Below are 12,092 nucleotides of genomic sequence, written 5' to 3' on the forward strand. Positions count from 1 at the left end.
CCTTTTGACAAATTCTTCAAATGCAGGCTTCGCCAGTGACTTGATGAGCCTGTCAGCTATGTTCACTGTAGAATCAACATGTTTCATCATGATTTTCTCTTTTTCAATCAAATTGTAATTCATCAACCTGGTATTATATAAACAGGTTGCATTGTCTGTTATACTCAATCAATAACTTGCACCCTCTCTAGTGAGAGTGTCATTCCCGTCAAAAAGTGTTTTTCCACCCCCTGCCAGATCAATGAAGAATCTCATTACTGGCTTGACAGCTCATGTCATAGATGTGAAGGTTGAACATGTCATTTTTACAATATTCATGAAATTTAGATGTTCTAGCTTTTGATGCTATTGCATCATTATAAGTTCAAATCAAGTCTCTGTATGTAATCAGTCTTTTCATCTCATAGATATCATTCTCATTTAATCTTGCTGTAAATGAGAACATGCAGTCAGAAGACATAATCAACATAGCATAATTATTTTCATATGTCAACTGCTTATAGATATAACTCTGACATACAAGCTTACTCATACTCATGAGGTTCACTTCTAACTTCAGAACATAGTAAACATTATTTAACAGTATATTCACTTCTTTCACTGAAATCTTCATATCTTCTATAGCTGTAGCAGAGATCACTGTTTCATCTGTCATTTTCAACATTACTTTCATCTTCTGAGATTTTGTCATGATAAGATTTCTGTGAGATGTGACATGAGCACCTGATTCAGAGTCTAGAATCCAGATATCTTTTCCTGTCTGATCACTCACATAGGTCTTTTTCTTGATACAAAATACTTGCTTCATAACATTGTGAACAGAAGCAGTACTTATATTCTCTACATTCTTGTCTTTATTCTTGTTCTTATTTGTATTGAAGTTCAAAGAATGTTTCTCAGAGTATTTCTTTCAACAGTTGGCCTGAATATGACTAACTTTTTGACAATGATAGTATGTTCTCGCATCATTATCTCTACATTCAGATTTGAATTCAGTGTTCTTATCCTTGTCTTTCTTATTCTTGTCTTGAGTGTTATTTGCAGAGGTCTTTTCATCAGAGGTGAGAGATTTGTCAGTAGCTGACAATTATAGAAGAATATCTCAACACAATTTCATGAAATCATCTTCAAGTGTTCTAGCATTCTCATTCTTCTCTATTGCATTCATTCAATTCTTTATAAAAGATGATCAATCTTTACTAACCTCTGTAAGAAGTCTGTCAAAAAACATGAAGTCTTCAACATTATATTTCAATTGAATATAATCAGTTCTGATTACAATTAAATGTTCAATAAATGCACAATTAGAACTCTTTGATTTTAATATCATCTCAATCAATTTTTAAAACAGGTAAGTTCTGCAGATAGCAGATCTCTCGGTGAAATTATTCTCTATAACAGATCATAGAGAATAAGCAGATAGTTGAGACTTCTTAAGTATAATAAAGTGAGATTTAACCTGTGAGATAATCACAGATTATATATAGTTATATAGTCAGATATTTTGCTCTGATTAAAAACATTGTATATTTATACTGACACTCTTATCAGAACTAATCTGTCTGTTATTTAAAATATCATCAGTTTCAGATTATCTCACTGCAAGAAGAATCTCTTCTTTTCACATTAAGTAATTCATAAAGTCAGTGAGAATAACTGATTTCTTAATAAGTCTGACCTGGTCTCTGAACTCACTAAGAATCTTCACTATTACAGATATTCTTTTCTTTCACTAAAGATAGTTTATTAAATCTGTATTAATATCTTCATTTTCACTTCTATCTGTCTTCATTCACTTAACTTCATGCTGAAGTCTTGCAATTTCTAGTCTCATGCAAGTCTTCTCACTCACAGAGTTATTATCATTTCAGTCACTTGAGCTCTCTGCATTGTCTGACATCTCACTGATAATGTCTTCAACTGAGTCTTTATATTCATTATTAAACTTATCAGATTATTCTTTCACAATCATGTTATTCAGCTCAAATGCCTCAGAAGCTGTCTTCTGATTTGTTATTAATATTAGCAGTGATCTGTGATCTTGCATTTACTGCTCTGGCATTTTCTCATTTTTCTGTCTTGAAGACATGTATTCTTTTGTTAAGTCAGATGTTCCCCCGGATCTTAGATTAATCATGAGTTCAATTACTTAATAAATTATCTAGACACACTTGTAACAATGCATGAAGATATCAATTGCATATTATTTTACAGCTTTTCATTGTGTAGAGAGCTTTATAACCTCTTGAAGAATAATGTTATTATGTTGTGTTGTAATCTAACTACGCGAGTTACACTAAATGAATAGATTGAGATAGCACGTGACTAGAGTAGGTGTTGATGATTACTACATCTATTCTAGTCACGTGTCACTTCAATCTATTTAGTGTAACTCGGCGTAGTTAGATTACAACATAACAATGTACTTTTCAAGAGGTTATAAAGCCCTTCATACGCAACAAATAACTGCAATAACATGCTAAATTGACATCTTCACATGTCATTACAAGTGTGCCTAGATGATTTATTGATTAATTGAATTCATGATGAATCTGAGATTGAGTGGAAAGCCTGACTTAACAAAGAATTATGTGCCAATGTGTAGAAGAAGAAATTCACAAATGTCTGAAGTACAAGAAGAATTGAGTGTGAGTTTATCAACACCTGCAATGAATTGAAAAGTGGCTGCCTCAGAGGCATTTGAGCTGAATGAAACCATCACAGAAGAACAGTCTGACAAGTTCAATGTATACAAAGACCCAGTTGAAGATATCATCAGTGAGATGTCAGGCAATGCAAAAGGCTCAAGTGACTGAAACAACAATGACTCAGTGAGTGAGAAGACTCATATGAGGCTTGAAATTGCAAGACTTCAGCATGAGGTTGAGTATATAAAGATCAGTAGAGGTGAGACTCTTGTAAGTGATGAGATGAAAGCGGATCTGACAGAATACCTTCAATGAAAAGAGAAGATATCTGTCATAATGAAAGTTCTTGAAGAATTCAGAAGTTAAGTAAGACTTATCAAAAGACTGATAGTTCTCACTGAATTCATTAACTACTCAATGTGAAGAGAGGAAATTCTTTTAGCTGCAGAGCAGTCTGAAACTGATGATATTCTTGAAGATAATGATCTTGATAAGAATGCTACTATGAACATACAATGTTTCTGAAAAGAATGCAATCTTTGATTATACAATTACATATGGTCTGTAATTGCTCTGCAGGCCAAGACTCATTTCACTATACTTAAGAAGTTCAAATTATCAGCTTATACTCTATGAACTATCATAGAGAATAACTTTTCTGAGAGACCTGCTGTATGCAGGACTCATTTGTTTGAAGAGCTTATTGAAATGATCTTCAAAAGTAAAGAATCTGACAGAGCTTTCATTGAATGATTAATTGTCATCAGAACTGATTATATCCGCCTGAGATATAAGATTGAAGATGTCGTGTTTTTTGATAGATTACTGACAGGAGTCAATAGAGGTTGAGCATCCTTCATAAAGAATAGAATGAACCAGATTGATAAGGACAATTCAAGACCTTTAGAAGAAGACTTCATGAGGTTATGCCATGACATACTTCTACACCTTTCTACTGTGGAAAATAGTAGTACAGAATCCATGAGAAATCCTATCAACAACGCGCAAGATAAGGATAAGAAAGTCAAGAACAAAGAGAAAGACAATGACAAGAACAAGGACACTGAATTCAAACCTGAATGTAGAGGTAATGATGCGAGGACCTGCTATCATTGTCAAAAGGTTAATTATATTCAGACTGACTGTTGGAAGAAATACTCTGAGAAATGTCCTTCAAATTCGAATTTCAACATCAATAGGAACAAGGATAAAGACAAGAATGTGAAGAATACAGGTGCTGCTTCTGTTCACAATGTCATGGAGCAAGTATTTTGCATCAAAGAAAAGGCCTATGTGAGTGGCCAGACAGGAAAAGATACCTGAATTCTAGACTCTGGATTGAGTGCTCATGCCACACCTCACAGGAATCTTGTTATGACAAAACCTCAGAAGGTGAAAGTGATGTTGAAAATGGCAGACAGAACAGTAGTCTCAGCTATGACTATAGAGAATATCAAGATATCTGTTGAAGAAGTGGATATGCTGCTAAGCAGTGTCTGTTATGTTCCAAAATTGAAAGTGAATCTTATGAGCATGAGTAAGCTTGTATGTCAAGGTTATACCTTCAAACAACTGGCATATGGAAATAATCACGCTATATTGCTTATGTCTCCTGATAGAATGTTCTTGTTTACTGCAAGATTGAATGACAGAGATATCTATGAGATAGAAAAGCCAGTCACATACAGAGACTTGATTCAATTTGCTATACTCAATGATGATTTTGAACCTGTGAATACACTGTGAACAAAGAGTAATGATGCAATATTGACACTATCTGACAAGAATGATACAAAGGTTATGAAACTTACAATGATGCAATGACACCAAAAGCTAGAGCATCTGAATCCCGCGAATATCACGAAAATGGCGGCAGATCCATGCCTGGGAATGAGGATTATAGATCAATGAGCTTTACCATTTTACAAGGTCTGTGTTCAAGTAAAAATGACACATCCGACCTTCACATCTATGACATGAGCTGTTAAGCTGATAATGAGATTCTTCATTGATCTGGCAGAGGGTGGAAAAACACTTTTTAACAGAAATGACACTTTCACTAGAGAAGGTGTAAGCTACTGATTGAGTATAACAGATAATGCAATTCATTATAGGTGAGCAATTCTTATAATGAGAAAGAGAGAATCTACTGTAAGATTAATGAACTTCATCACAGATATTGAGATAACTACACAATATCAAGTTGAAACTCTACACTGGGATGATGAAGAAGAGTTCAAAAGTCAAGAACTTAAGACCTACTATCAGAGCAAAGAAATAATGTATGAAATGACTACATCTGATACATTATAATCAAATGGCTCAGTGAAATGTATGAATTGAATAGTTGCAGAAAAGATGTGAAGTCTACTATTTAATAGTGAATTAGAAAGAGAACTTTGAGATGAAGCAATGCAAGTCATGATTATGATGATTAATACATCTTCAACATCAACAAAGATATTTGAATGTAAGAAAGAAACATCACTTACATCTTTTGAAGTATGAACTGAGGTGCAACCTTCTGTTCATTGAATATGAAGATGAGGGTGCAAGGTCTACAAGAAGAATTTGAAAGTGTTGAATAAGCTCATGAATAGAACTGATGGCAAGGAATGACAGCTGGTTGAATATCAAGAATTACATCAATATCATGTGTGGAATTCTGTTACACATTGTCTTGAGATTGCATGAGATGTCATATTTGATGAAGCTCTTGACATGGGTGCAAATACACCTGTAAATACAGTGAGAGAATTCAATGAATTATCTAATGAATTGAATATTCTGAATGTCAGAGAGAGATGACAGCACTGCTTACTATAATACCTTGTAAAGAAAAAGTCAGATGTTTTGAAGATGATTATAAATAAGAACTTAGAGAGTGCAATTAATTCAATCTACCTTCTAGATAATGAGACACAGCTTGTCATGAATGAAGAGTCTGAAGATTCTGTTAATGAGAATGATTCTGTTCTAAGTATTCTGATAGACTGATCAACTACACTGACAGAAGTCAAGAGAAGTTCAGACTGAAACTATTAACATGAGACAATGAAAAAGAAGGTTAAGATATTTGAATAGAAGAAGACATATATTGTCATTGAGAAGACTCTGAAAATGAATATTCTTACAGATAAATGAGTATATGATCAGAAATTCAATAACAAGAGAGAAATCATTTATTTTAGAGCTTGCTGAGTGATTAGAGAGTTCTTGCAACAGCAGGGTATTCATTATATGAGATCATATGCTGCAGTGGTATCAGGGCCTACATCGCGCAGCCTATTCACTATATTGACTGTTAAAGAATGAAAGGTCAAATTGATTGACTATGTATCTGCATTTTTGAATGACATACTACCACAGAATGAGATGATCTATATGCAACTGTTCACAGGTGTTAAGCATGGCAGAGAGAGCTTAATGAGACTACTCTGTCAGAGTCTATATGAAATGAAGCAAGCTGTGAGGGTATGATATTTTCTAGCAACAGAACACCTCACTACATTGAGATTCAAGATATTATCTTATGATGGTGAATTTCTATATTACTCTGTTTACAAGATCTATCTGATACTGCATATTGATGATTGTCAGATGACAGAATCTCAAGAACAGCAATTAGACTGAGTATTGAGAAAGATTGTAAAGAGATTTGAGACAAAGAATGTTGAAGAGATCAAGTCATATCTTAGAATGAAGATCAAATGCCAGAGGAATGATGATCTAGCAGTTACACAAAGCTGTTATATTGAGAAGATTCTTGAAGATTTCAGCATGAATAAGATAAATCTGGCTGACATCTCAATGATGATTGATATATAACTGGAATTCTCACCTGATGAGAGGGGGGGATTGAATGATAACTTTACAGCTATGAGATATTATCAAGAATTGAAATCATTGCAATATTTAGTCTCAAGCAGCTGATTAGATCTGGTGTTCACAGTTAACTATCTCTCATGTTTTAACTTGTGTTCACACAAAGCATGTTGAGCAGCATTGAAGCATGTTCTATGTTATATCAAGAAGATAAAAAATCATAGCATATTGTACAAGAAGGAGATAGAAGATGGCCTGAGTTCTGTGATATACTGCAATTCGGACTGAGCAGGGGTGAATTCTCAATACAAATTGACTACTGACTACATTATATTGATTAACAGGTCACTGATCTCATGGCAGTCACAGAGACAGACATCTATTGCTAAATCAATTATAAAAGCTGAGTATATTGCAGCTAGCAAGGCAGCTTGTGAGATAATCTGGTTGAATGATATGTTATATGATGCTGAATTGATGAATGATGGAAAAGTGAAAATATGCTCACATCTATGAGTTGATAATAAGGGAGCAATTGATCTAGCAAAGGAAGAATCCTTAATGTGAAGATTGTGCCATATTGAGATTAGATATCATATTCTTCATGATTTGATTGAAAAAGAGGAAATCATGATGAAACATGTTGATTCTACAGTGAACATAGCTGATGGCCTCACCAAGCCACTGGCGAAGCCTGCATTTGAAGATTTTGTTAAAAGGGTTAGCATTCAGAGAATTGAGAAGAAGGAATGATTGAATGGTAATAATGATACAGCAGATCAATGGATTTTGCATGTATTTCTTGATTTTTATGATTATTGCTGTACAGATGCCTTTCCTAATGAGGAAATCAGGGTCTGATTAATGTAATTAATTATTATTGCATTTTTGAAAAGATTTGAGGATGAGAGAGGCCCCGGGTGATGGCTTATAGACCACGGTGTAGCAAGGGGGGGTGTTGGTGATTACTACACCTACTCTAGTCACGTGCCACCCCAACCTATTTAGTGTAACTCGCGTAGTTAGATTACAACACAATAACGTTATTCTTCAAGAGTAGGTGTAGTAATCATCAACATTCTCATCAGAAATGATTATTCATCAAGAGATATCTGAATGTGTAATAGCGCGTAAGAAATAGAGAAACAAGTCAAACAGTTAAGCAGACACTGAGTTCTCAGATAGTTCTTAGATAGAAGCTTGCTCATCAGTTACTCTGACTCTGCAACAAGATCTTACAAAGAGAATAAGATCTTATAAGAGAATGTCAGTGAAAGATCTGAGAGTTCTGACACTCAGATGTATGAGAATATGATTACACTTTCACAGATATTATACATCCGATTATCAATATAATCATGTCTAATGATAATATAAGAGAACCTCTGAACATGAGTATAGACATAGTATCACAGTGACTCTGAGCAATGTTGAAACTACAACAATAATAAATAGCTGATATACATGCAACTTAACAATATTAATATGAAGAGATTCAATGATTATCACAATAAGAAACTCATTGTAAGAAATCCCGCTTCTCGCGGATTCTTTACCTCTATTCCTATCTCTCATGTAATCAATAGGGCTAGCGGCTCTTGGCTACACACAACTATATAGACTGGAGTTCATGAATACTATTCATAACTCAGCTTGAATGCTATTATACATTTAATCTCTATATTTATCTTTCTACTGTGAACACTTCTAGTAGTTAACAGTATATATCATGTCAAGCTGCAAACACCTGAATAATTGCCTGTAAGCACTTATTCTTACATTTCAAGCTCAGTCAGTCAGTAACTGCTTATTATGACTGAAAGAACTAGAAACTTGCATGCTTCAATCTCTACAAACTCTACTGCAGACACTCAGAAGCAGTCATCTGAATCATGAATAACCTCTGTGAAAGAAGTCTCAGAGAACTTATCAATTACTTACAGAACATCATTCTCTACATCTGTGACAGAGAAACTCTCTGAATTCATAAATGAATCAATCTCAGTGAAGAACATTCTTGAGTATCTTCTATGAAATCAAGCTATTTTTCTACAAGAAATGCTTACTGTCTGCAAACATTCTCAAACTGAGTCTTTAAACATGATCTTCAGAGACATCTATGAACTGAAAAGAAACTTTCTCAAGTTACAATTACTTAAGACTATCTATTGAATCACAATCTATAAAAGCTTTTATGAGTTTGTATTTAAAATTGACTCACAAGCTCAGCTGTGTGATATGAAAGATGAAGAAGCTGTCATCTATATAATGACAGATCTCTATTACACTGAAGCTAAGAACTGACTGAATTATCTAGAGAATAATCATAAGAGATTCTGATGATCTGTTCTTAAGACCTATCTAGAGAATAAGTTAAGAGACTCTGTAAGCTGAACAGAGAACATCTGAGCTGTAATTATTAATATTAGAAAAAGAGGTGAGAAATCTGATGAAGACTACTCACAGCACTTCATGAAATTATAGTGTGAATTGAGATCTGTGAAAACAGGGCTCTGAAACAAGACCTGAATAATGATGTTTATAAAGAGACTGAATAAAGATATACAGAACAAGCTCATTGAGTAAAACTCTAAGCTCTTGACTCTGAAGAAACTGATGACTCTTATTCATCACTTATGAATCACTGTGAGAGTCACAGACCTGTGAAGAGCAGATCATCAACTGACTCTGCAAGGGCTAGAACAACAGAGAACAGGTTTATCAGAAAAAGATAATAAGATATAGAGAGATTCATGTCTGACTGCTGAGTAGAGAGAGAGAGCTTCATAAGCTTCTGTGAACAGAGTATATAATAGAGAGATTAAGAAAAAGAAACTCTACTTCATCTATTCTAAATCAGAATATCTCTGTACAAACTGTCTGAATAAATCAAAATGAAAATTTGAAGAGTCATGAACAGAGTTAGTAACAGCCTTCTTAAGAGTCTTGAAGCTGACATCTGAATCTATTGCTTTCTCAATGAAAATACTTGCTTATGAGAAGAGACTGTGCTGCAGTGCTGCTGTCTCACAAGCATGAAAAGCATTAATGAACTCAGAATCCCAGGTCACTGTGATGTTTCTAAAGCTCACAGAGTGAATGAGCTGAAAGATGAAGACTGAAAATCTGCTCTTATAACAAGCAGAGTATGAGAACTCAGATCTGAGAGCTGAGAAACTTGTGAGAGTCATCTTTGAATTATAAGATCTCTCTGAAATCTGGAGAAGATTTGCAGAAACTATGATTATCACAGATATCACAGATAATATGTATTTAAAACTTATATAACTTTAAAGACACAATCTGCACATAGCTGTCTGTGAGTCAGGTTTATACTTCTGATCAGTGTTGACAGACTTACTTACAGAGATAGAAGCAGTTAATACTGCAGAGTTAATTAGAGAAGATAAGCTCATTTATATAATAACTTTACAAGTGTCTGAGAATCTTGCAGTCATGAAAACTGAGCTTCAGATATCAGAGAAATACTGAGATCTCACAGAGATGTTCAGCTCAGCTAAGACAGCTGAGCTTTCTTCTCACTGTGAGAAGAATCTGATAATAGATTTGATAGAAGAGCAGAAATTCTTCTGAGAATCAATCTATAAGCTCTCTTATTATAAGACAGAGATCTTGCAGATCTATGTGAAGAAGAATCTGAAAAATAACTTTATCTAATCTTTACAGATCTCTGCAGAAGCCTCTGTGATGTTCATAAAGAAGAAGAATGAAGATTTCAGATTGTGTGTAGACTATTATAATCTAAACTTCAAGATAATAAAGAGCTGCTATTCTCTGTCTCTGATTGAGAATGTGATTAACTGTCTTATAAGAGCTGTTATATTCATACAACTGAATGTGATCAATGTATATACACAGCTGTGAATACAGTCTGAGAATGAATAAAAGACTGTCTTTAAAACTGTACTGAGATTGTTTGAATATCTAGTGATATCTTTTAATCTGACTAATATTCTCACAGTATTTCAGTCTTTTATCAATAAAATACTTCATATATATCTGAATGTCTTCATGATAATATATCTGAATGATGTGATAATGTACTTCATGAAGAAGAAAGAATACACTGAGCATGTGTGAAGCATGTTGAAGGCCTTAGATGAGACAGAACTGTATATTAAGCTTATAAAGTGTAACTTCAGTGCTCACTGAATTAATTTCCTAGAATATGTAATCACTGCAGATAATATTCAGATGAAATCTTTATAGATTAAGACTATTCTATCATGACTGAAGTCAACTAGTATTCATGAGATTCAGATCTTTCTAAGCTTTGTGAATTTCTATAGATGATTTATCTTTATATTCATGAGAATCTTCTTGACTCTTACAGACATACTGAAGAGTGAAAACAAGAAGAAGTCATTCTGTGAATAAAGAATGAAAAGATTGTTAAGAAGAGAGAACTGTGAGAACTTTCTTATCTTAGAAGCTCACAGAGTCTTTATAAGATTGAAACAGATATTTATGAATACAGTGATACTATTTCACTTTAATCTCTTGCTCTTAATCAGATTGAAGATAGATGTCTTCTTCTTTATAATTTCAGAAATAGTCTCATAACTACAGCTAAATGAGAACTGAGTTTCAGTGGCCTTTTTCTCACAGAAGATGCAATCTACAGAGATTAACTATGACATTCATGATCAGAAGCTTCTTATAATAGTGAAATTCTTCTATCACTGATATCACTACTTCAAGAATCTCATAACAGTGATTACTGTTAGAACTGATTATAACAGCTTATAATAGTTTACTTCAATCAAGAAACTCTTGCAGTGACAGATTCACTGAGCTCAGAGACTGAGTGAGTTCTGATTCAAGATAGAATATATCAAGAGAACTAAGAACTCAGTGAATAAACTCTCTTACAGGTCAGACTATGTTAAGAAGATCAGAGTGACAGATACAGAGAGACTAGAGAAGATAGAAAAGCTTTATAAGATGCTCAGACTGAGTGTTGTGAAGAGATTGACTGAAGAGTCTCTCAATCTCTTATAAGAGAAGAGAGAGAAGAAAGAGAAGAAGCCTGTACAACTACTCTCTATAACACTGAGAGTCAACACTCTGAAGATCTCTGCAAGAATCCTTGAAGAGAGTATCTATAATCTGAAGAGTTTGTGAGCTTTGAGAAGCACTGTGAAAGACCTGATGTAAGAGAAAACAGAGTTTAAGTCTTTGTAAGATCTTCTATTCAGATTGTCTGAACTGTAACTAAAGAATGAATATGCTCAGCATATTTAAAAACTGCTTACAGCAGAGATCAATCCTACAGAAATAAAGAATTGAAGAGACTTAAATGATCTCTTGCAAAGAGAGAGCTGGATTTATGTGCCTGTGAATGAGTTTCTATGTATAGAACTTATCAAAAGATATCATAACTCTTCTCTAGCAGATCATTGTACAGATACTAGAACTCATGAGTTGCTTATAAGAAAATACATCTGACTGAAGATGTGAGAACTTGTGAAGAAGATAGTGAATTCTTATACTGTTTATCAGAGTTTGTGAGTAGTGTGGTTCAGATCATATGAAGAACTTACTTCTCTACTCATCTCACAGAAACCTTGAGAACAGCTAGAAATGAATGCTCTTATG

This window comes from Blastomyces dermatitidis (genome assembly GCF_000003525.1).
Source record: "Blastomyces dermatitidis ER-3 genomic scaffold supercont1.1, whole genome shotgun sequence".
NCBI lineage: Eukaryota > Fungi > Ascomycota > Eurotiomycetes > Onygenales > Ajellomycetaceae > Blastomyces > Blastomyces dermatitidis.